We start from the raw sequence: 25600 nt of genomic DNA on the forward strand, positions 1-25600 counted from the left end.
CAGCAGCCCTCACTTTCCCTGGGCTCTCAATGAGTCATGCTAAGTCACTCTTGGGTCTTGCCCCATGGAGAGAGATGTTTTTGCAGAAGCCAGAGAATGTGTGCCTACAGCCTCAGGACCAGTGCTCAGACCAGGATGCTCTGATGGGGCTGACTGGGGGCTGGGGGTTACAGGAGAGGGTTCTGGCTTCCAGGGGTCCTCCAAGCCCCTGTGACAGCTGCAGAAGAGGCTGGGTACCTGCCTCAGATAAGAATGTCCTCTTCTGGGGTCAGAAGGGGAGAAGAAAGTAGTCTCCAGTCAGCTCGTGAGCATAATTGCTATTTTCTTCTCTAAAGTTAGTGCATGCTTTGTTCCTAGAGAGAAATGACCTTAATGGGCATGTATTTATTCTATAAATACTGGCGGACCCCCCAGCTGCCAGGCACAGTGGTAGGGAATACCCTCAAAGAGGATTTCATGAAATCCTAAGTTACTACTATATAATATTTTCAGTCTGTAATAAAAGTGGGTTCAAAGTCTGATGGGGGCAGAGTGGTCAGGGAACTCACACAAGCCTTCCCAGAAAAAAAGACGTTGGGGTTGAGCTGTTGAATCCCAGAAACAAACCTACTTGAGTTAAAATTCTATCTTTGCTGCTTTTACTCTGGGCTCTTGGAGAAGGTTTCTTAAACTTTCTGAGCCTTAGTCTCTCCATCTGTAAAATTAAGATGATGGCACCATCTTAAAGGGCTTTGTGTGTGGATTGAGTGACATAATTCATATAGAGTAGTGTTCCAGGAACATAGGAAGTAATTTTTAAATGGTGGCCATTTTTAATCACTGAAATTCTGCATATGGCTAAAAATTCCATGTGGGTATTTTTTTTCCCCAAGATTAAGGCATATTTGGAACTTGCTGTTCAAGTTGTTGTTTCATGGATGGTTGCATTTGAGCCTATAATCCTGCAGTCAGGACCACTGAAGACTGTCAGGGTGGTCCAAGATCCATTGAAATTCCAAGTATTTAGGAGTGAGTTTAAGAGTCAGATTCCCAACACTCATATGGCCAAATAGAGGTAATGAGCAGGGCTTTCACTTATAAGCTCATGCATTGCCTCTTCTGCCCATATGACCTATCCTCTTACAGGAGGTCTTCTGGGGCCATCCATACAAGTTGACTGTATCTTAAAGTTAGGGGGGAGAGAGGAGAGAGAGACAGAATCTCTCAACAAGGCTCCAGGACGCCTTGAGTTCATAAGCTATATAATTCCTCCTATGGAAACCTCTATCCCCACGGTGGGCGAAGGATCTCCTATATGATGAATGACCCTTCTCCAAACTGTTCAGTAACTGTATACTGACCATCAACTTGTGCCAGGCACATGAGTCACTTGCGTCTGCCATCCTCTATCATTTCCATACAAAATGAGCAGAACTGTTCCAGTATCCCTAAGAGAACAGCAGAGTTCCCTAGAAGTACCTTTGATTCTTCTCTTGCTATCTTCCATCAGGGCCTTGTTTCACAGGACCTTGTCTCCATTTCTATTTTTGGAGATCTCTTCCTCCCCTCTCATGGTCCAGACTGTACCACAGACATTTTTGAGAGGACTGATACTCACTGGCTAGCCAAAGAGAGGCTTGAAAGTGGGCCGGGGGGGAGCCAAGACTAAGTGTGATTCACTCATCATTCATCTCCCCTTTATCCTCTAGGGTTATTTAATTTTGAGTTCTCTATTGGCATTTAGGGGGTTGTTTTATTATTTTATGTGCACTGTATTATTGTGATTCAGAGACTGGTAAGTTTTTTCCATGATGAGTCCCCAACTAGAACACTCATTCTTTGTGGTCATGGGCCATGTCTTTTCATTTTTTCATGGTCCTGATTTCTTTCAAGGGTACCATCAAAGCAAGCTTCAAAAAGCAACTACCTAAAAGAGGACTAAAACATATTTGAGACCTGCTGGGCTGTAATGACACCAAGAGAATGTAGTTGTAGTACAGGAACTTTCTGGATATTCCTGAAACGTCCATTATTCAAAGATGGCCTAGAAAAGATAGGATCAGGCCTAACCCTCATCTACCTCTTCACTCATCTCACATCACACTGTTCCTTGTTTTTTAATCTCAAGACTCATGGACTCTCAAGTACTTCAAAGACTAGTTTGCACATTCTGTTCCCTTCGTCTAGAATGCTTCCCTCCTCCCTCTGTCCCCCACCCCCTGCTCACTTTTGCTAAGTTAATGCCCACTCAGTTTTGAAAAATTAACTCAGTTATCACTTTTTCTGAGCATCTCCCCTGATTTCCCTTACTAGGTAAAATCTTTATTTCTAACCTTCTTGCAGCATCTTTACCTCTCCTTCAGGGAACTTAATATCTAACACATTTGTTGTGTAAATGACCAGTGCAAATATCAGCCTCCTTCTCCAGATGGTAAGCTCCATGAGGGCAAGGCTTGTGTATATTTTTACTCATCAATTCATTCTTAGTACCTAGCATAGAATAGGTATTCAATAACTCTTTTAAGTGAATGATTTGAAATGAATGTTTACATCTAAATCAATCCACAATTATTTACTGAGCATCTACTATGGAAGAATGTGCTGAGGCTTACTGATGATAAAGAGAAAGGAAAATGCTATGAGCTATCAAGATGCAACAGCAGAAATGATTTTGAGTGGTGGCAGAGTGGACTAAGGAACAGGACAAGAAAATATGGAAATTGAATGACATTATAAAGCAAGGTACACAGAATGAAATGGGCTTCATTCATAAGGGCGAGAGAATGCAGGTGGAGCTGGTGAGATGAACTGATGTGTTACAAGGTCAGCTTCACGGCACAGTTGAGTAAGATTTTCTGCATTAGTTATCTATTGCTGTGTAAAAAATTACCCCCAAACTTAGTAGCTTAAACAACACTCATTATCTTATAGTTTCCATGGGCCTGGCCTAGTTGGGTCCTCCACTCTGGGTCTCTCACAAGGATGGGATTATAGTCTCACTTGAAGGCTTAATTGGAGAATATCCATTTCCAAGTTCACTCACATGGTTGTTGATGAGATTCAGTTCCTTGTGAACTATTGGACTGAGGCCCTTGGTTCTCCACTGGCTAATGGCCAGAGGCCTCCTTTGATTCTTTCCCTGTGGGTCTCTTCATAGAGTAGTTTACAACAGGGCAGCTGGCTTCATCAGAGTAAACAGGTGAGAGGGCAAATGAGAGTACAAGTGAGGGAATGAGAGGAAGACAGAAATCACAGCCTTTTGTAATGTAATCTTGAAAGTGACATCTCATCATTTTTGCCATATTCTATGAGTTAGAAGCAAGTCCTCAGATCCAGACCATACTCAAGGTGAGGGAATTACATAGAAAGTGAAGATCATTGGAAAGGGGAGTTTCCAGTATTGCCTACCACAGTCTATGATTGCTATGGCCAGCTAGAACTGGAAAGAAGAGCAAGATCATTATGTTTATATTTCAAGGGTTATGAATCGTGTTATGGCTAATAAGCACACATAAAAGATGAGGTAAACTAGGAAAACGTGGCTCACACTCTTGCGCATTGTAGAGATTCAAGTGGAAGGAGAAGTGCTGTGATAAATCATACTTTCTGTTTGAATTTGTCTTAGGAAGTCACCCCCCCAGATAGAGGGAGCAAATTGTGATAAAGATGGAAAAAGATACAGAGAAGAAAGGCAGGATTTTGAGATAGGTGCACTCATCAAACTCATGCTCTGAGACCAGGGATAAGCCTTAGAACAAAGTCCCTTCCCAGTCCTCACTGGATACTGCCACACTCCAACACTCACTATCTCTATTTTCCTTTCCCAGCCACTTTTGAAAGCCAAGAGGAGTGCAAATCACATCAATGATCAAATGGGTATTTGCTGCTACCCTGTTAAGATAATATTCCTATTGTCATTAGGGACCTGTATTTGTTTTATTAACTCTCTACTGAACATGCGCTGATTAGGAACAGAAGATTGTAACCAAAGGGGTCAAGACTGAACAGTATCACCTAAAACAGACAGCAGAATGCTCTTGGAAAGAAGCACAGCTGTTTCGATGACAATTTTTTCTACCTTGATTATTTTCTTGCTGTGGAAAAGAATTGCGTGTGTAAATCTTTCTCCTCTGGCATGTTGTGGCTTCCCAGGGTTATCAGAGCTGTACCTAATTCAGATGAAATTGTGTGCACTGCAGTATGCAAGAGAGAATTGTAACCTGACATCAAAGGAGGAATTCAGAATGGTTATAGGAAAACTGTGTTTCCTCCAGTTGTCTGCCAGTTAATACACTGGCCCCGTCCAAAGGACATGGATTAAACTCTGGAAGATGAGCTTGGAGACAGGAGGCTGCACTCTGGCTTCTGTGACAAGTGGGTAGCCTGCAGGTTTTGAGAAGTGAAGTAAGACCAAATTTATGGTTCACTTCACAAATAGTGGAGGATCAACTAGATCAAAGAGAGAAACAATCCGGAGGAGGATGCCTCCTAAATTCTGAGCCCGAAAAAATGCCATTTGTATTTTTTACAAGAATTGAAACAAATCAGGCCATGAACGCTGGTCCCCATCATAGAACAGACCTGTGGGTCTCTCAGAATGGAACACACCAACCCCCTGGGTTCTTTAGACATCCTGGCTCATTTAGATCTTTTGCCACTCTATTTCCTTACTGCAGTCCTTGGGGCTCTAAAGGACTAAGGTGTCATATGGGGAGAGAGGCTAGGAACCCAATTTTTCACCATATACCCACAATCTTGGCCAAGGTTGAGCATGAGGAGTGAGGGGAGAATTGCAAATAAATTCTGAGGTCTTTTTAGTTGTTTTTCAATTATAGAAATATGAGCGAAGCAATTCTGAAATCAGTTTAGATGTACTATAGGATTGAGCAAATGAGTAAATGGGTTAATGTTGATGAGAGTCAGAATTCTCACTGTGGCAGAAGGGACATACAAATATAACATGAGAGAAGGCACAATAGAACTTCATGGATATAGACTGGAATTAGAGATATCAGTGTGAACTGATGATTTCTTAATTATGTCTATGCTTGTAATATACACATGCAAACATACAAGTATATGTTTGTGTTTGTAGGTATGTTTGTATATGTATATATACAGGTATATTTTCATGTAACTATTTCCTAGCTCTATCTGTTGAAATGGCCAAGAATCAAAGACCCCTCAGTAGCAATGATCATACCTAAAACCCAGACCTTGGTCTCAAATACCATTATCTACTCAAAGGAACAAAGGCTCTTTGGAGAAATGGCTGACTCCAAGGATGGGGCAATGTAGGTAAAATGTAAGCCTGGAACATCTTGTTATTCTTGCAAGTAAGAAAGCATTAAAAAAGATGGGGTCATGTTACAAGGACCAAGGTGCTAGCTGAAAAGGGTTCCAACTGGCTAAATATGGGATAATTTGAGCACCAAAATACTTAAGTATGATGATGAATTATAAACCTTTGAAAAAAATTAAAATCCATGAGTCCATACTGGTAATAACTGAATAAATGAATGAGGAAGAATGGAGGGCCCTTGCTTACCATAGAATGCTGAGAGCCACCCTGTAAATGTGGCAGGGGTATGGGACCTGGAAAGTTATCATTTTCAATCATCACAGTAAAGATTGCATCGGGCAAGAATCATCAATAATTGCTAAATATAGGGGAAAGTTTTGATGAAGAGAGGAATATTCGCACAGTCTTAAATCTCTCCACAGATTACCTATTAGTTGTGATGGAGAAAAAGCACTAATTGCATAATGGAGAAACTGAACAACAACTTGACAGAGTAATCAAAATCAACGACTATTGAGGCAGATGGACATGTTGTGGCTCCATGTGATACCCTGAGGATGTACCATCATCTATGCAGTATTCTGACTGAGAATATACAACTTGAATCTAACCATAAGGAAACATCAAAAAAACCTCAAAATGAGGAATATTCTATGAGTTGGCTAAAAAGTTCGTTTGGGTTTTTCTGAATATCTTACGAAAAACCCAAACAAACTTTTGGGCCAACCCAATACTAACAAAAAAAGGAGAGGGACTGTGTCCCTAAAACATGACAAAGAAATCCTGTGGGAATGCTTCAGATTAAAGGAGGTATCTCAGTCCTTTTGGGTTGCTATAACAAAAATACCAGAAACTGGATATCTTAAACAACGAATATTTATTTCTCACAGTTCTGGAGGTCAGGGTGCCAGCAGATTTGGTATCTGGCCAGAGCTTACTTCCTGGTTCATAGATGACTATCGTCTCATTGTGTCCTCACATGTATCTCAAGCATTGTGTCAGACTATATATTAACATTATCTGCATGATTCTCACAATGACACATTTTACAGATAAGAAAAACTAGGCTTATAGATATTAGAAAAACTTTCCCAGTATCATACAACTAATAAATGGAGGAGGCATGATTGAACAAAAAATTATGTTTTTTCCACTATGTCATGTCAAAAAGAAAAGTACAGTTTCTGAATAAAAGCACCCCAAAGATGTTTTTTTTTTTTTTTCTTGCCTTTCTTCCTAAGGGATGCAGTAAAGTGCCAGGGATGATATTAGATTTCCATGGTCAGGGTGATAAAATTAGAAGTATGACCTAAGCATGATTTTACTTGTGTCTCTTGGGTTTACAAACTATGGTCCACCAACTGCTTACAGTCTTTAAGTGGAATTTCTTAACTTTCCCCAGAAGGTGGTAACTGTACAGCAGAGAGATCCCTGAAGCTAGAGGGCTGGGTTTCATCCCTGACTCTGCAGTTTGCTGGCTGTAAAATGGTACCTCTCAGGGTTATTGCAGCGGTTAAATGAGATAATGTACACATAAGCACATACAGATGGAGGTGTGAGTATTACTGTTTCACTCGGGTCCCTGTGATTCTCAATTCTAGCTTGCCAAAGCAATCCCTTAACTCATTAAAAATAAAACAAACTTTAAAAACCAGGTCTATGAAAGACTTCAGTGAGATCCAGTGACTCCCACTGTTTCCTCCAACACCATATCCAGAATGTTCCTTTCTCATCAAGGAGTCAATCAACCACAATTGCGTCAAGAATTCTAAAGTGCTAGAAAGAACAAAGGGGCAGAGTCTTGGCAGTGATTTTCTCCAAGACCTACAGTCCTGAACCTGGTGTGGTTAGTCTGCTTCAAGAACGTAAGTCTCATCTTAGTTATATTACCAATGACTTCGTGACCCTGTCATCATCTCCCTCTCTTGACCTCAGTCTCATCATCTGTAAATGAAGGCAGGTGCTGACCTTCCTGAGCCAATGTTGATTATAGCCATCTCTTCAGATCAGCTTTAGCCGAATCAGCTGGGCTGCTTTGCTAAAACACACATATTCCCCAGGACCCACACCATAGCTCCCAAATTAGAACCCTTTGGCGAAAGAGCTAGAAATCTTCATTTTACCTCAAACACCAGGTAATTCTAATGCATACAAATTTGAGAATCACCGACCTAAATTCCTTTTCAGATAAAGATTTCTGGGTAGACCAGGGCCTTGTAAATTTTAATGAATCCCTTGGCAATCTTGTTAAATTGCAGTGGAGATTGATCTGCATTACTACTAAGCTCTCAGGCAATGCTACTGGTTCCTGGACCACACTCTAAGTAGCAAGGCTTTCTTTGATAGGACACAGTCACATAGTAGGTTGATTTACTTTGGGGGATGAAAATAACATAGGTAGTGGCTCAAGGATGGGAGAAGGGCATATGAATGGATAGAAACCACAAAGATTTGCTTGGCTTGAGTGAAGACTTTGTTAATTGATCACCTTTGGAGGACAGGTCTTATGGCGGAGACGACACAAATTGGGAGATAACTGACTTTGTTAAGTCCCCCATTCTGTCACTTCCTAGGTATGTGATCTGCAGAGCTTGATTTACACTTTCAGAACCTTAAGTTCTGGATCTGTAAAAACAGAGACAATAAGATACCCATTTCATAGAATGGCTGTGAGCCTTAAATGTGATCACATATATAAAATTCCCAGCCGAGTGCAACAATATCGGTCCCTCTAGGTTTTCTGGAGACCTTTCCTAAACCTTTACTTAGTTCCCTGCATGGGACTATCTGCTCACTGGGACCTGTCCCTCTCCCACAGCCATCACTACCTGGAGGGCAGCCACCTCTCTACCACAAGAAAACTCTTAACTTTCCCAGGCCACTGGGTGATTTATCACACAGCTGCTCTCCCAGACTTGGAAGGCTGACATCAACCCTGCCAGAGACAGATGGGAGAGCTGGAGTCCAGTTGCTCTGTCAGTGATGCTCAGTGGACACATTTATAAGGCTTTCACACTTTTTGGGCATCCTCCACTATCAGCCAGACACCAAAGGCAGCCCGCTGCACACCACATGCTGGCAAGGAAAGCTGCATGCACACGTGCTGGCCGGGGCCCCCAGCGCAGCTTCATTTTTCTCTCCTGCCTCCTTTCACTACTCATTTCTATGTGGTTGTGGTCAACATGCCACCTGACTTCTCATGCCAAGTTCTTTTAATTTTTTTGACAGGCACTACCATCCTTTGCCCCCAAATAACCCACTAAACAAGAAATGAGTTGCTATAATATGGACTTAATGTGAGGAGCTTTCAATTCTTTTCCCAGTCATTTGGAGGGGTTATCAAAAGACATTTCTTTAACAATTGCAACGTGCCTAGAAGCATCCCAGGTGCCTGAGGGAACCTATAACCAAATCATTTGTTAAGTTGCTTGGTCAAGCCACAGGAAGCAAAGCATGAAAGTGGTTTTCTTTTTCCTTGAGTCATTCTCAAGTTTGACCGTACAGGAATCACCTGGAGAGCTTTAAGAAAATACTGATGTCTGAATCCCAATTCTAGAGATTCTGATTTAATTGATCTCGATGCAGCTTGGGCACTGAGAATCTTAAAAGCAGCTAAGATTGAGTATTGCTGTCTTAGGAATTAATAAAATCTGCACAGAATCTTCCCATGTTGTCTTAATTTTGATCACCATTTGTTGTTGGTGGTTTTTTTAAAAAATTTAATTAATTAATTAATTAATTAATTTATGGCTGTGTTGGGTCTTCGTTTCTGTGCGAGGGCCTTCTCTAGTTGTGGCAAGCGGGGGCCACTCTTCATCGCGGTGCGTGGGCCTCTCACTATCGCGGCCTCTCTTGTTGCGAAGCACAGGCCCCAGAGCGCGGGCTCAGTAATTGTGGCTCACGGGCCTAGTTACTCCGCGGCATGTGGGATCCTCCCAGACCAGGGCTCGAAGCCATGTCCCCTGCATCGGCAGGCAGATTCTCAACCACTGCGCCACCAGGGAAGCCCCACCATTTGTTTTTAAGACCACCCCTCACAAAACATTTTCACAGAAATAATCTATTTTTAAGCTTCAGAACAACCCCATGAAGCAGTTCATCTGAATTTGTATATTAGTATATTTATACACTTGGACATTAGTCTCAATCTGAATATTTTTTAAAATGAAGCTCAGAGAGTTAAGTATTTATAACTTGCCCTGGGACAGACAGTTGGTAATGGTAGGGATAATCCTTGAAACCATGGTTCCAGCCTCCCTCTACTCTTTCCATTACTCTGTAACTCCCTAAATTCAGAGTTTGTCAGTGGACACCATTCACTGGACCATAATACATAACACATTTCTACTCTAGACTGTGTAAATGTTCAGAACAAAACCTCTAATTTCCTTATTGACAGATTTTAAGTAACAGTAGTAGGGAAAGAAGGGCAGTGCTAATGAGAAGAAAGGGCCTTCCTGATTTGGTGGCCAATATATGCACGTGACATTCATAATGCGTTAAGTGTCAAGAGACATTCAGCACATGATGCTACTTATAGGGGAAGTCATTGTAAGTCAGCCGAAGGCTGGGTACCCAGAACTCATCTCCAAGAGCCATAAATTATTTCAGGAAATAGATCACAACATTCTTTCTTCTGTGATGAAAGACATTCCAAGTTTTCTGGAAGGTTTCATAGATCCTTGTCTGAAGACAGAATCATCTGTCAATTCCCATAAATACAGGGATTAGTTTGAAGTGTGGCTTCTCTCCCAAGCAGGCAGGATAATACATTGATTTGATTAATAATAACTCCATGCCTGAGTTATTATTCACTTGACAGGAAATGATACAAATATTTTTAAAAACTATAACTCTTTGGAGACATAAAGTTATCATCTTATCCACAACTCCTTGAGTATTGTATTAACCCTGACAGGATGGAATGGAGCAGGATTGGCTGATAAAACTGATTCTCAGCAATCTATCTAAACCACATTAGGGAGTCTAAAGATTAGGTGTCATGCTCCTGTCTCAAATTGATGCCACAGCTAATGGGAAGCTTATGGTAAAGGGTGCCTATTGACCCATGAGTCAGCATGGGACAGAAACTTAATGAACTTTGGGCGGCTCATGGCAATGATCCAGTTAGGCTTCCATAAACATTTGGGCTACAGAAAGACACCATCCCAGTAAACCACCAGTCATTCTGAAAAAAGTTGTTTGAATTAATTCCAACATATAGTTTGCAATCATCCTATTATTCTAATCAGTTTGTATATGTGGTGCTACAGCCATAAATAAAGGTATGGATATAGCCATAAATGAAGACAATAATATGCACATTAAGCTCACAAACAGGATTGTTACAATTACTAAAAGCACTCAAAAAGCCCAAGAGTTTTGAAACTGAAAAAAATTACCTGAATCGATACTTCTTAACCAAACTTATCCAAATTAGCCATTAACTGAATCCTTAATGCAGTTGAAGTCTGGTTTCTCTCTCTAGTTTCCTATCTCAGAAACCCTGGAGACAGGTGTCTAAATGAAGATGTTGCAAATTCCCTTTTGAGATGATGACCTTTTGGCTGAACAAGCTGTATAATTTGTGGGGCCCAGTGTAAAATGAAAGTGCAGGGCCCTTTGCTAAAAAATTATTAAGAATTTAAGGATGATAGCAGAGCATTAAACCAAGTGTGGGGTCCTATGTTTGATGACACAGGTTGTATACCCACGAAGCAGGCCCTGTCCTCAGGGCAACAAGGCCTCAATAATGCTATTCCAGCTACCCTTCCGTTGAGTCATTGGGAGCACATTGGGACACTTCACTGTGTATTGCCAACTGTTATGCAAGCAGACGGCCCCGGCTGTCCATAGGACACCTACAGGGACAGCAACAGAAGGAAAACTTGATGGAAAGTAAACGCAGTATGTCTGTCAGAAGTAACAGTGGAAAGACAAAGGTTTTGTACAGTTGTTATAAAAATCAGAAAAAGGGCAGGTGGCTACTGAAGACCCAACCAAGTACCAACATTGTCCAGAGAAGGCCTTGGATGTTCTCATCTCTAAATGAGGTTATGAGGCAGCATATCTTGAGGTTCTCTCTCTCTTTCTTCCTTCCTCTCTTTTCTTTCCCTTCATTCCCTCCTTCCTCTCTCCCTCTTTCATTCTTTCCTATCTAAATCTGCACAGATCTATACTTAATTTTTTTAGTATTTCTAGTTTTCTACCCCAACCCCAAGCCAACAGTTGTCTCTGAGGTCATTACGCCAGGGGAGATATCCACCAGTACAAAAAGAAGAAAGTATCCTAATAGTTGTCTTAGATAGGTACACAAGCCTAAGTCCCAGGGAGGAATGCTGAATGAGTATAGAAATTGGCCAGAATCATGAAGGCAGGATTTACCCCACCTAAGAAAGGCATTTCTCCTGGTGTTGCCTGGGAGAATGAGTGAGAGAGAAGGCAAGTATGAAGGCCAGTGTGTCCCTGATTGAGAGGACATACACCCCACATCCCACGAATGGCTGCACAGGTAACTAGGCTGATGGAATGACAGGCAGCCTTGGCCCCGAGTGGGGTCTGGGGGCAGTTGAAAGCTTCCTGTATGCCATGAATGGCACAGAAGTAGCAGACAGCATGCTGGAAAGGACAGAGAATATCTCACTGGCAACTTAGGTAGCTTGATGGTAGAGGATCAAGGACCACGTGACATACCAGGTAACCCCCACCCCTACCCCAACAAGCGTGGCTTTGCATAGGATTCCAGAAATCACTGGGAGGAGAGGGAAAAAAATAAAACAAAGTTAGGTTTCCCAGTAGCTTGGTGGGAGGAAGATTAATAATGAAATTACATTATTAAAAAGTCACTTTTTCTTGTACCCCTGTGTTTGTGGACTGGGAGTCATTGTAACCACTCTGTGATGACACTATTTCCCAAGCTCATCCATTTCCCATTGCTTTCACTCTGCTCTCACTGAGTAAATTTTAATCTTTAATCTGGTTTCCAGTTTAGACTTTCCCAGCAGGAAGAGCATGTTTGGACTGCTGTGAATACTGCATTTCTCTTGGCAATGAAAGCTCTCAGTATCAATGAACAAAATTGACATAGTTCTGACTTATAGTCAGTCTCTCGTGAGTTTGGTTAACATGGCTTGTTTCCCTGGGACCTGGCTACACTGATGTACTGTCAGACTATAGTTTATGAACTTGCAAAGTAGAGGGCCATGATGACTACTAAGGTGCAGATACCCCATGAAGATCCATAACTGAAAAAGCCCCCCAAACTCTCTCTACTGGTATTTTTTTATTGTAAAAATAATAAGATGAAAATGATAAAGAATTTTTAAAAGTTATATTAGTATAATGTAGTAGTTAAGAATGCAGGCTCTGGAATCAGACTGCTCAGTTTTATCAAATCCTGGCTTTGCCACTTATACAAACTGTGATTTTTAGCGAGTTCAAAGAAATCTAATAGGGATTGTTCTGAGGAATAAAGGTATTAATACAACACGGGAAACATTCTGATCAGTGCTTAACATCTGTTAAGTGCTATGTAAACGTTAACTACTACTTCAAAAGCTTTGTTGTTATTATTTTGTGTTCCCTTCCAGCCTATGTTGAAATGCATGAATATTGTTACATATTGCACATAATTTATATTCTTCCCTTCAATTTAATACTATGTCATAAATACTTTATGTGTTTCTATGGAGGATTTAATTATTATTTTTAGTAGTATAATTCAATTCACTAAATATTTGAGCACTTACCTTAAAAGTGACTCTGTTATGTGACAGGGATATCAAAATGATGATAAATTAGAAAAATTGGCAAAGGTGACAAACAGGTAACATGCCAAAAAATATATATAAATGGCCAGAAGAGAGGCTTACCCTAACAAGAAGTCAGGAAACGCAAATTAAAGCGATAATTATAATGTTTACCTTGCAGATTGGCAATATTAGAAAGTTTGATAACACCCACTTTAGAGTAGAGTGTAGGACAATGGGTGCTGCCCTCTCCTGCTGGCCAAGAAGAAGCCAGCACAGCCATTTAACTACTGACATTGGAAACACACAGACACTCTACACCCAACCACTGACTGCACTCTTCCATAACTGCCCTCAAGAAACATGTGCTTCAGGAGACAGAAACAAGGGGGTTCATTGTAACATTTGTAATCTTGAAAATTGAAGACCACATAACTGCTCATCTATACTGGGAATGGTTAGATAAACTGAGATAAATTCATTCTAAAAAGAATGTGTTCTATCAGTACTGACATGGAAACTTTCCAAGACCTGTTGCTAAGAAAATAAGCCAACAAAGAAATGGACTTGAGTACACAGGGAGGGGGAAGGGTAAGCTGAGATGAAGTGAGAGAGTGGCATGGACATATATACACTACCAAATGTAAAATAGATAGCTAGTGGGAAGCAGCCGCATAGCACAGGGAGATCAGCTCGGTGCTTTGTGACCACCTAGAGGGGTGGGATAGGGAGGGTGGGAGGGAGACACAAGAGGGAGGAGATATGGGGATATGTGTATACATATAGCTGATTCACTTTGTTATACAGCAGAAACTAACACACCATTGTAAAGCAGTTATACTCCAATAAAGATGTTAAACAAAAAAGTTGCAGAAATACAAGAACAGCAAGATGGCATTTTCTTAACACACAATCTAAACAAAATATATAGCTCTACAGATGTGTATATACATATGTAGGTGTGTGTGTGTGTGTGTGTGTGTGTATGTGTGTGTAAATATACTAAAAAATGTCTGGGAGAGTCCATACCAAATTGTTAACAGTGGCCACATTTAGACAGGAAACTAAGATTGGTCAAGGGGACTCTAAATTTTTCTGTATTTTTAAATGTTTTAAAATATTCTTTGTATAATTAAGGATAAACTTTTAAAAATTAAAAGATGAATAAGACAAGGTTCCTGAATCCCAAAGTGAACATTCCACTGAGTAGATGTTTTTTTCCTTAGCCATTGACCTATATTTGGCAATTTGGGTTGTTTCCATTCTTTTATATTATAGATCTTTATACAGTGTAGCTTCTTTTTCTTCTGTTGATTTATTTCTCTAGGATAAATTCCAAGAGTGGATTATTAGATAAAATGGTATAAACATCTTTCTGGCTCGTGATATATTTTTCCACATTGCCTTCCAAAAATGTTGTGCTTCTTTTTCCCTATCATTACTACAAAAAAATGAGTGAGCTCTCCTACCACCTGGCAGCAATCTACTTTTCTATTGCCATCTCCTTGGTCTCGGGGATGAGCACTTTTCACTTCACTTTTCAACCTGTTTTAGAGCTGGTATCTCCTAGAGGACTGTCAGCTCATAATCTTTCTCCTATGCCTAGGGTACGTATATTCCTGAAAGACAGAAAGGATTAGCATTCCCATTACAGATGAGAGCACTGAGGCTCACAGAGGTCGAGTAACTTGCCTGGGGTCCCAGAGCTAACAGGGGTAGAGTCTATACTTTTACTCATGTCACTCTATTCCCTCTACATCTGGATATGATTCTCCATCAGACTGGTGTGAACAGAGTTGGTTTGAACCCAAACTGCTTTTGCTTACACATAGGGTCCACTTCTGTCATGGCTCTTCTACCCCATCTGATCTCTTGGTACCAGTCCATGTTTGCATCCTCACTGCCTTTCTGCCTGTGTCCCTCTTTGTGGCCTGGTTCTCAGATTGTCAACTTGTGTTTTATGTACTCAAACTCCATTCCTATCTGTTTTATCTACTTTAACGGAAGGTGCTAGACCAGTGGCTTTCATTTTGGGGGAACTTAAAGCAAAATGAACCAAACAAAATGAGGCCTGGACTTCACGCCCAGAAATCCAGATTCACTGATATGTGTTATAGTCTGGGCCTGGGATTTTTTTCAAATTTCCCTGGGAACTTTGGGGTAAGAACCTCTGCCCTAGATGCTATTCTTGGTTTCTGCCTCTAGGTTTAGGTAGCAACATGGCTGGTTTCTGTTTGTTTGTTTGTTTTGCCCAGATACCCTGTCTTCCTGGGCTACCACCACCACTCACAGTCACTTACCTGTCTGCCTTGCTGTCATTCTACCTATTCTGCTCTGTTCCTTTTTATCCTCCCCTAGCAAAAGCAACTTACTGCTCTTACTTCAAACCTTTGCCCTTGCTCTTGCTGCTGCCTGCAACCAATCTTCTTTCCTCTCTCCTAATCCTGTTGAGCCACAGTTTTGCCCCTCCACACAATTCTATTGCATCAGAGCCCACACAGGTGGCTGCTTCTTCTGGACTCCTGTTTCAATTCTCACTTGCTTCATTCTAGTGGATTTTCATTTAGCGATGGAAGGTAGTGGGTGATTTTTTTGTATGGACAGGAGGAAGATCTCCTAACAGTGGTTAAGAGTACAGGACTGAGAATTTAGAAAGACTCATGTTACAAATTCCAGGCTGCTGCTGACTTAACCACTTTAAGCCTCAATTTTCTCATTTATATATTAAAGGTAACAATGATATATATCTCACAGAGCTTGGATAAATTCATGGAAAGCATTTAACACAGTGTATGCTACATGAAAAAGTCTGAGAACTTTTATAAATAGGATATATGGTAATGAGACTGATTTCTTTCAATTAAAGTAGTGGAAATTAAGAACTTATGCATCCAAATGAGCCATCTCCCTTATCGACTTCCCCACAAATATTTGTTATATGAATGAGTGGAAGATACCCACTTATTCTGATGATGTTACATTGCCTGGTTCTCATCCAGAAATCCTCTTTTGGAGTTACCTACAGAGCCAGTTTATGAGTCAAAAGAAAAACAGCCCTATTACTCTTCTCTTTGCTTCTTTTTACCAAAAAAAGTACTGTCCAGTTTCATTGCCCACTTTATGGTTTGATGATAAGTGACCTTTGGCTTTTTTTTCTTCTTATAAGTTAAATCTAAGCCAGGAGGATAAAGATACTACTAATAAGATTATGCATGAAAAGTGTTATGATTCTTAAGGAATTTCAGAACAAAATTTCTCAAAAAAGTTCCCCCAAGGAGACTGCAGATACCCTGAGAACAGGGACCTTATGTACAAGCAGGTTTTTAACCTGCAGTTAACTGAAATGGGGTGCAGACTTTTGGCTTGTATATTTTTCCAGTTAGAAGAACAGTTATTTTATTATTTTTAAGGGTATTTATGACAAAAGGGAATAGGAATCCTTTAAAAATATTTTATAGGTGCCAAGGCTCCTAGAAGAGTGCTATAATAATAAATTTAAATACTTAAGGAAGAAAAAATAAGCTATCTTTCACACACTAAAATGACGATATTCATCTATTGTTAGAGCACACATTGTTATTGTAATGGTGAGGGATGGGTTTGAATGAAACTATAAACATTCCTTCAACCTCTCCTCCTTGACATGTACACGTGTTCATGAAACAGCTGCTAGTGTTCTAGTGTATGGAGTGTGACCTTGGAACAAACGCTGGTTTTTCTCCTTTTGAATGAAGAAAACTGGAGTGTCTGGATTGCTACAGTTACTTTTCTGTTACGCAAGTGACACATTTTAACACATTAAGTTAACTCAAACAAATGACACTGGAGTTATTACATGAAAGAACTGAGAAGTTAGTTTTCCATTGCTTTTCTTCCAATTCCCAATGCTATATTTTTAGGAGCATTTTAAGTTAACTCAAACAAATGACACTGGAGTTATTACTTGAAAGAACTGAGAAGTTAGTTTTCCATTGCTTTTCTTCCAGTTCCCAATGCTATATTTTTAGGAGCATTTATTTTCAGTGGAGAGAGAGCAAAGAGAGAACACAGCTATCATGGCTAAAAAACAAAATCTGAACATGGGAATTGGGAGGAAGATTCTTTTATCATTATGGGTTTTTTTTTTGTTTTTGTTGGGGTTTTTTTTGGTCCAGTGGGTGCTGGTAAACTGGCTCTCTGAGGGGAGAAAAACAAGCCCTAATCTGTAGTGTTTGCCAATATCTGTGGTGTAAATACTTCCACCATGGCAATTTCAAGCTATCAATGTGAGGCCACTGAATGGAATTGAGAAGAGATGCACAGAATTTGCTCTTGTGAGCAAGTACAAATTGGTTTCAGTAAACCATTACTTGTAAACCTTATAAAAGGGGAGGCTTAGGGGAAAGGTTTCTAGGACAGGTTGTTTTACAAAAGTGCCCTTTGGAAGAAGCATAGTCCAAGTTAAGAGAAAAACAGTAATTAGAAACGAAGTCTATTGAGGAAGATCAAGACATATAGCTTAAAACAAATTCCTCAAACACCCTGATAAAATTTCCCCTCCTCCACCTCAAACAACTAAGACTTTTCCTCTTCTTCCTCCTCTGCCTAACTCCAATTTTTTGTTTTTGTTTGTTTTTATGTTGTTGTTGTTCGTTTTTTATTAGATTGATTACTCTTCTGGAGGAAAGAAGTCTTCCTCTTTCGAATCTAATTGGAGGTGGAATGGGGAGGGATAGGCTGCTCTTTAATGAACACAGCAGGAGGGGAGATCTGGGAATAGCAGGACACTAATAATCGGTATTTTATGTTACTTTCCCATGTTTAAAGAAAAAATTGAAGAGGAAAATGTAAAACTACCTCCTCTTAAAGTTTATGGTTTATGAATCAATGTCTTTATAAACATTATCCTTTAGAGAAGAGAAATCAGTATAAATATGATCCAAGTCTTTTTATTTTCTTTCCATTCACTTATGGGCATTTCTTAATCTGTGTCTACATTTCTAAACCAATTTGACTGATCAAGTTTGAGTTAATGAAAAGTTAAAAGCCAAGCCAATTATTTGTCTGTCCCAGCTAATTTTATTTTGGCTACCTGGTCAAACTTGCAATGTGCCCATGAGCAAGTCATTTGGCCTTTCTGAACTTTGAGTTACATCATCTGACAAACAACAGGATTGAACTGAATGGTCTTTAAATTGCCTTCTAGCCATGAGAGTTTGTGGTTAAATTCAATTACATTGAATTTAATAAGCACTTCACAATTTTCTCTTATGAAATAGACAAATAATCTCTACTTTCAAAATGCCATAAACCTCCTAGTTTCAATAAGTGGACATATTTTATCTGACTTGACTAGTTAACCAGGACTCTTCTACCAATAGGAAGAACTTATTCTGTAGACTCAAGTTTTCTCTGCTGCCCCTCCCAGACTTTGAGATTCATCAAACTCATCTGGAAGAAGAAACCCCTGTGGAGTTGGAGGAAGGTGCTCATATATAGATTAAGGATGCTCCTCTAATGGTCATCAGGAATTCAAAGTCTATCCCTAGACCATTCTGGCCCTTGAGGATTTATATTCTTTCAACACACTTGTCTTCTATGTGTTTCCTTCTTTTGCTGTTTCTGGCCCCTCATCCTCTGCCCCCATCTCCGGGCTCCTAGTGGTCTAGGAAAAGGATAGGGTGAATAGGCAATAGGCATGTCTTTCCATCCTCTTTGGTATTATATAACTTGGCTCTTACCTGTTAAATACCTGATGATTCACTTTGTCTAGGAGACTTCCAAAAAATAATCATAGCAACCACAATAGCTAATATTTATTGAATGTCTATTATTTGCTAAGGACTTTACAGACATCTCATTTAGTTTCTAACAACCACATTAATTCTAACCCTGTTCTGTCCATAAGAATATTGAAGCTTAATGAGGTTAACCCAAGGCCAGAATGAGTGACAGAAGCCAGATATAATAAACAATCCCAGGACTGCTTGGCCTGTGCTCCTAATGCTGATTCTTACATGGTTATATCCAAAGTTCCTAAAACAAAACTGGGGGGTGGGTGTGAAAAGCATAAGACCAAATAAAACATCTAAGATGGGAAAGATTAGATAGGAATTGCATTTCACAAGTTTTTCTAGCTAAAGAGAAGACTTGGGCTGCTCAGATGAAGGAGGCCACACATAGCTCTGAGGACCTGCTTCTTTCACTTCCCTCCTTACCTTATTCAAGGATCTTCAGGCTCTGGCCCCTCTGATTATCAAACTCAATATAGGCAGTTAGTAGGGCAGAGTCACAACTCCCTGCCCAATTATTCTTGTTTCTTTGCCTTGCTATCACTTACTCAGATATGTGAAGACTCATCTTGTGAGTAAACATTGGCAAAAGTTATCACAAAACTATGTATGTAGGGTCTTCTCTGCTGGGCAGAAAGACTGACACTAAGATCATAACCTCATTTTTATTCCTAAAGACTTTGAAACCCCAGTCCTAAGGAAATGATACATTGCAGAAAGTGTCCAGCCCTTTGGGGGCTACAAAGACATACATCTTCAATGTCCCCTTCCTGTATTCTTCCATTTGGAGACTAGCAGTGTCCTGAGTCATGGTGAAAGGCTAAGAGCTGTCCCCCAGTTTGACTTAACCCTCCATTTTGAAGATAATAAAGTTACAGGGAGAAGCCAAAAGATTTTAGTTTGGGGCTAGATTTTTATCAATTGATAAGAAAACCTGATGGCACATATAAGTATCGGAAAAACTGAAGAAGAAGAGAAGGTGCCTTTAAAAAAATCTTTTGATGAATTGTCTCTTTGATGGAGAGACTCAAAGAAAAAGTAAATTTGGTTCTTCTTTCATTGTATTTTGATTTTAAATGAATTAATGGGTAAGAGAAGATCCAGGGGTAAGTAGAGACCAGTGGCAGATTTGGGTTTTGTGGGACCTGAATCTTATATGATTTATATATGATTTATCGTATATAAATATGATATGATTTAGGGGAGCACTTTTAAGAAAAATGATACGAACACAAAATTAGGTATAGAACCTTGGACAAAGCTCATACAAGTGAAGAATCTTGAGATGAAGCTTTATTAGCTTCATAGGGTGGTGCAGTGGTTAAGAATCCGCCTGCCAATGCAGGGGACACGGGTTCAATCCCTGGTCCGGGAAGATCTCACATGCTGCGGAGCAACTAAGCCCGTGCGCCACAACTACTGAACCTGCACCCTAGAGCCCATGAACCACAAATACTGAGCCTGCGCACCACAGCTACTGAAGCCTGTGCACCTAGAGCCTGTGCTCCACAACAAGAGAAGCCACCGCAACGGGAAGGCCATGCACCACAATGAAAAGTAGCCCCTGCTTGCCACAACTAGAGAAAGCCCATGCGCAGCAATGAAGACACAACACAGCCAAAAATAAATAAATTTATTTAAAAAAGAAAATCTTTCTATGGTTGAGATGGCTAAAAAAATTTTTCCATCTAGCTGGGAACATGGACACACCACTCTGAGAGATTGTACACTGAGAGACTGAAGGGTTAGTGAGAGAGACGCAAAGGGAATGATACGAAGAGGCCAATAATCTGCAGAGGAATTACAGGGAGTTTACTAGGTGGTGTTGGGCAATATTCAGAGGGAAGGCTATATGTGTACATGATTTTAAACATCAGGATCTTCTTTAGGAAAAGAATGCTTGGAGATGTCAACATGGACCACCTATGTGGTTTTCTTACCCAGAATCTGAAAGGGGAGATAAGGATCAATAGCTTCACAGCTAAAGTTACTTTTCACTCTCTCTCTGGTTTCCTAATTATGTTTTGTTTCATACATGTATTCAGCATAGGCAAGGGAAACAGCCAGCACAATTTATCTGCTGCCCACCTCCCCTCCCCTCCCTTTTTTTTTTTTTTGTAATTATATCAATTGATTCTTAACTGTCAAAATAATATATTACAACTCAGGAATGAAGAGGCATTTATGAAATATGTAGAACATTTTAAACTTTGAAAACATTTTAAACTTCATCAAATTTTTTACAACTATTTTCAGCTATCTCAAAATGTAGGGCTAAACTAAACTGGCGATGCCCCTTTTAAACTCTGAAGCAATAGGAAAAGAAAAAGGCCCCAAATTGTTCCAACTCTCCAGACTGACCAGAGGTGTGGAGAATCCTAATTTTATAGAGTGGGATTGATTTGGATGGTCTTGTTACTAGTCATAAGGATCTTAAACCCACACAGCAACTGACAGCCTGCATTTAAATTGGAAAAGAAAGACTGTCAGAACCTTTAGTGGTGACAGCACAATCCAGCGACAAATTCCACACGAGTAAAAGTAATAGAAAAGATGGTACCTTTAGAGGAAGAATTAATGGAACTCACAGAAGAGTCACACACAAAAAAGTCTAAGCTTTAAAACATTACCAGAAAATGAGCAACAAAATATATTGCAGGTCACATACAGATGCGAGAGAGAGGAGGTTTCAACAAAAGCAGATGGGCAGGAGAGCTTGGGCAACACAGTAATAGGTTCTCTATCTCCTGAAGGGAAGCCAGTGGAGGGCAGGAAGGCCAAATTTCTCTGAAGATTGGCATTCAGTTCCTCATAATAATTGATAAAAGGAATGTTGGATGTCTAGTCTCTAGTTCTTGCAAGATTGTCCAAAGTGCCTTGAGCCAAGTTACTCATGTAGCAGGAAGGGAGTATGAGAAAGGCAGGAAAGCTTCTCGACATCCCTGCCCTAATGCAAGGGGTAAGCAGAGTCTCTCACTATGCTTCTGTTCAGCCCCCTTTCCACATGGCCCTAAGAGAGGGGCGCCCAGGCAGGGGAAGTGCATTTTCCAACATAAGAGACATAGGTAGGACACTCTTGGCAGGAGAGGTTGGAGCAGCATTCTTAATTTTAGTCCAGAAGGAGATTGAGTGACTTTACAGTAGTGAGGGTGAAAGAGGGAGTAGCTTTCCTTCATTCCTTCTTTCTTTCTTTCCTTCCCTCCTCCCTTTCAATCTTCCTTTATCATTCTATTTTTCTTGTATTCCTGGAAATGGCTCAACTTACACACCCTGGAATCATGGTTTTACAGAGTATAAGGCTTATCCAAGTCTCTTCCCATTCAATATATATAGTCATTATTCTGTTCCAAGTCAGAAGAGGCAGGCTGATTGTCCATATACCCATCTATTAATTAATTCATTCATTTACTAAACCATTAGGGATAGTCTTCCAGGTACAAGGTGGTATTTTTAAAACATCACAAGATACAAATTCTTGTCATCAAGGAAAGTATGGTCCAGTTCTGGGCTAAGATAATAATTTAAGTTTACCATAGAGGTAAGCGACAAATTGGTGATACTTACAATATAGGAGATCACAAAAGGCTTGGGAAGGCCAGGGAGGGCTTAAAGGGGGGAAAGGGACTTGATCTAGAATCTAAATGGGTGGGAAGACTGAATATCTTGTAGAAGGTAAGGAAATGCCCTTTGGGTGAGGCAACAGCATAGAAGCCTTTATGTAAGCTATAGACTAAACGTTTGTGTCCCTTTAAAATTCATATGCTGAGGCCCTAATCCCCAAAATGATTGTATTTGGAGTTGGGGCCTTTGGAAGGTAATAAGTTCATGAGGGTGGAGACCTCATGAATGGGATTAGTGCCCTTATAAGAAGAGACATGAGAGATGATCTCTCTCTGCCATGTGAGAATACAATGAGAAGGAAGCTCGTCTACAATCCAGAAAGCATGTCCTCACCTCACACTGGATCTGCTGGAGGCTTGATGTGAGGCTTAGCAGCCTCCATAACTGTGAGACGTAAATAAATGTTTGTTGAGAAATAAATCTATGGTACTTTTGTTATACAGCCTGAACTGACTAAGACAATGTTTATGGACTTGGGAAACCCATGTAGGAAGGCAAATGGGTGCTTGAGGGTTGAGGGAGACTGAGTGCAAAAGTGGTCACAATTCTCTGTGACCCACACCCGTTGCAGTGTGACTTTGTAGCTCTTCTCATCAAAAGATGAAATCTATTTTTTACCCCTTGAATCTGGACTGCACTTATAATTGCACCAACCAATGGAATTAGGCAGAAGTAATTTTGTGCCAATCTTGAGCCTAGGAGTCAAGAGACCTTGCACCCTGTTCACTCTCTTGGAACCCTGGCTAGCTGCTATGAGAATGAGCCCAGCTAATAGGCTGGAGGATAAGAGATCATATGGAAGAAGTCCAGTTGTCCCAGCCAAAGCCATCCTAGACTAGCCAAGAGCCAGCAAACTCCAAACAAATGAGAAAACACTGTTAGCAGAGCTGCCTACTTGATCCTTAACTAACTGTAGACACCTGAGTGGGCCCTAATGAGGTAAGAAGCACCCAGCTGACCTGTTGACTTGTGAGAAATGTTTACTGTTTTAAGCCACTAAGTTTTGGGGTGGTTTGTTACCCAGCAATATCTAACTGATACAAGTATCAAGCTAAGAAGCTTGTGATCTTTGTCCTATAAGTAATGTGAGGATTATCAGTCATAAGTATTGTGACACAATAAAGAAATTTCATTAGGAAGTTTCCTGTCACCACAGTAGTAGTGGAATTTAGTGACAATTTTAGTCTATTTAAAATTAATTTTTATTTTTATCAAAATAATGCACATAGTTTAAAAAGTTAAATAGCACTACAAGGCTTATAAAGGAAAAATGTAGTTCCAAGCTATATACATATGTATGCCCCAGTACTGTTTCTTGGCTTTCTCTTCTGGAATTTATCTTCACTTTTATATATACTATGTTTATACTCTTTATAGAAATTCTCTGTTGACCTCATGCTTTGACAGATGAGAATTTTTCTGCCTCTTTCCTACCCGATATCCCTTTATCCCAGTATATCACTTTAATAATTGACATTATCAATTTTAATATCACTAATTTTTTGTTAAATGATTATTTAATGTTTATATTATTTTATCTATATAAATAGTGTTGATTATTAGGCAGATAGAGTAGTATCATAATTTCTTTTTATATAAATTTTGTTTTTCTCCATTACTGCCTCATTCTTTTACTTGCTTAGTTATCTACATACTTATTATTAATTTTCCCCAATATAGTAATAGATACTAAAAAGCTCTTTCAATTCTCTTTTTCACACAGTAAAAAGCATCAGTATTTTATTTTACTCATTTCATTTAATTTCATTTTATTATTTTTGGAGGTTTCCATCCTGGAGTCCTTTTGCTCTAACTTGGACTGGTTTTCTAGCATTTCCTGTGCTGGACACCCCATTTCCTGGTTCTCATGTCTTCCTTTCTCTTGATTTAACCTCTTATTATGGTGGAGCATATCCTTCAGTAGCTTCTGGAGGGTGAGAGCTTGCATGACTGAAATATCTTTATTCCACCTCAAGCTTAATGGTTTGACCAAGAATAGAAAATAATTTTCTCTCAGAATTTCTAATGCATTGCTTCACTGTTTTCTGGCTTTTAAAGCTATTGTTGACAAATTCCTTGAAAGATACAGACTATCAAACTTTACTCAAGAAGAAATAACCTGAATAGCTTTATATTTATGAAAGAAATTTAATTCATAGTTTTAAAAAAACCTCTGACAAAGAAAATACCAGGCACAGATGACTTCACTGATGAATCCACTAAATATTTAGTGGAGAAATAACACCAAATATACACAAACTCCTACAGAAAATTAAATTGAATAGGAGAAAATACATCCTGATTCATTCTGTGAGACCAACATTATCCTGACACCAAAAACAAATACAATGAGAAAATAAAACTATAGACCAATATCCCTCCTGAGCATAGATGCAATAATCCTAAATAAAATTTTAACAGATGAAATCCATCTATCTATAAAAATGATAATATATTATGATCAAGTGTGATTTGGCTTGTGGAGGAACTGGAACTCTCAAACATTGCTGGCAGGAATGTAAAATGGTATAATCACTTTGGAATATAGTTTGATAGTTTCTTATAAAGTAATGCCTATACTTATATAATCCAGTTATTCTTGTCCTAGATATTTACCCTAGAAAAATGAAAGCATATGTCCATGTAAAGACCTATCGTGAGTGTATATAGCAGCTTTATTTGTTATAGCCCCAAACTAGAAACAACCCGGTGCTCATCACCTGGTGAATAGATAAACAAACTGGAATGTCTATACTATGAAATACTAGTTAGCAAACAAAAAGAAAAAACTATTGATAAAATAAGAATTTAGATGAGTCTAAAATTATGCTTAAAGATGCCAGACAAAAGAGAGACCATTCAGTGATTCTAATTACATAAAATTCTAGAAAATGCAAACTAAATTGATAGAAAGCATATCATTGTCATTGCCTGTGGACAAGAAAGGGGAGCAGGGAAAGTTGGAAGGAAGGGATTTCAAAGGGACCTAAGGAAAATTTGGAGGGTCATAGATAACGTTCATTATCTTGATTGTGGTTATAGGTGTATACATATGTCAAAACTCACACATGCACTCATTTGTATGGCAGTTATATTTCAATGAAACTGTTAAAAATGTGGGTCAGTTTGATTTATTTGGCTTGACAATCATCTCTATTTTGTTTTTTGTTTGTTTGGTT

Source organism: Physeter macrocephalus, chromosome 11, assembly GCF_002837175.3.
Source record: "Physeter macrocephalus isolate SW-GA chromosome 11, ASM283717v5, whole genome shotgun sequence".
Lineage (NCBI taxonomy): Eukaryota > Metazoa > Chordata > Mammalia > Artiodactyla > Physeteridae > Physeter > Physeter macrocephalus.